Source organism: Dasypus novemcinctus, chromosome 1 (genome assembly GCF_030445035.2).
Source record: "Dasypus novemcinctus isolate mDasNov1 chromosome 1, mDasNov1.1.hap2, whole genome shotgun sequence".
In the NCBI taxonomy this organism is placed as follows: Eukaryota; Metazoa; Chordata; class Mammalia; order Cingulata; family Dasypodidae; genus Dasypus; species Dasypus novemcinctus.
Genome location: NC_080673.1, coordinates 125,840,379 through 125,842,332, shown reverse-complemented (window position 1 = coordinate 125,842,332; position 1,954 = coordinate 125,840,379).

Here is a 1,954-nt window from a genome sequence, read left to right as displayed (position 1 = left end):
CCAGCCCAGGGCGATAGCCTCACATTATTTGTTAAACGAAAGTAGATAATTAAAGGAGCTATAAAAACTGCCCCCCTGAGCCTGTACTCTGTCTGCGCGCAGGCTTGGTTTATTAATTGGTACACATTTCCGGTTCAGTTCGCCCTGGTCCGCGGCTGAGCAGCGAGCGGCGTGGTCGCAGGCTGAGCCCGCGCGCTCCGCGGGCCGTGGGACTGGCTGCCTGTGGGGTTTGCCCCTGGTTCTAGAAAGCCTGTCACTAGGGCCGAGGACGAACATCCCGCTATTCAGGGCACGCAAGAGAGAGCAGGAGAGGGAGCTGATGTCAATCCTGCCCAAGGTCCTGCTCTTTCCCTTCTTTTAAAAAAATCTTCATGTTCCTGTTTTCCTGGTACATTTTATTCCCCCTTTTTTCTTCTCCCCCGTTCCCTTAAGTAGAGGTGACACAGATCAATTCCTTTGATGGAAAGTAATAATCAGGCCTATTAAGTGACAAAGGTTTACTCTGTAACAGCTGTGCTGGCGGGAGAGGAGAGCTTGTCTGACTAATGAATCATGAAACAATCAGGCAGTAGCCATTTGTGTTTAGATCTGTAAATATGGTGTGGTTCAAGTGCCAGACCATTGCCGGCGCTCCAGCTGGGGGCACAGATGGTCCGCATTCAGAGCAGCACGAGTGTGAAGAAAGGGTTTTTTCCCTTTCTCCGTCCCACACTGCACCTCTCTGAGCCTCCACTTAGCTATAAGCAAGAGGAACTTCAGAGAAAGAAATGAGCCTCCTTTCAGGAGAGGAAGTCCTTCCAGTGTGGATCTCAATGTGGGTTCCAGGCCCCTAACTGCTCTACCTGGAAGGAAAAAAAAATGCTAATAGAAAATACCATTGTTTTGGTGTTCTTGTACCCATTAAAAGATTTATATGCATGTGACTGTTTGATTTGATATTTGCAAATATATTTCTTTATACCTTTCTAACACGTTGCTGTACAAGACTGTGTATTTTGTTCCTAGCTATTAATTGAACAAGTTGAAAGAAACATATATATTCCAAGGTAAATATTCACATTTATATAGAAGCTAAAAATGATTTGTATAGAAACTGGCCAATAATGTCTGTTTGGATTTTTTTCCCTCAGTTCTTCAAGTAAGGATTTGCATCTTCAAGAGACAAGAACTTTAGGAACTAGTAGTCATCCTGATCTCCAATTAAATATGGTTTTGCCCTTGGGGTTTATTTTGTTGTTCACATTACCAAGAATATGTAATTTTTAAATAGATGGATGCTGAATTGCCACTTTAAAAAAACCGACATTTAAAGTCATTGTTGGTTGAGTCATATATTTATTTCTCTATTGATTTATTTGATGCCTCCATTTTAAATTAAGCATTTTGTTTTATAATTTTTCTTGTTACTCGAAAAGCTTTGTTATATAGCAGGTTTTAGTGAGGTCAGTACAAAACTTGTATTGTGGCATTCTCTCATCCATGGTAAACACATTTTCCACTACTTTTCTAATCTTTAGAACACAATTAAAAGTGGTAAGTGAGGGGAAAATGATAAAGGTTTAGGAATATTTAGGAAGGAAAGAGATTTGAAAATGTATTCTGGAGTCTACATTTTTCCTTTAATTTGGCTTCTTTTGGGAGGGCCCATTTTCTCTTGCTTCTCTTTCTTTGGACAAATTAGAATATAATTACTTAACAAGAAAAATATTTTTCAAGATGAGCTGCAACTATTGAAGTAAACCTTATCAGAGTTTCAGCTGAAATGCTGAACTGTAAGATTGCTTTCAAAATTACGGATATTTATGAAATATTTGAAATAATAAAATATGTCCAATGCAGCCTCCAAGTAACACGGCACCGCTGTCTGGGGCTGACTAACAATTTGTTCCCAAAGGCTGGTCCAGTGTGAAGATGACTAAGATTGCTGGTAATTTCAGTTTATTATTGTTCCTAG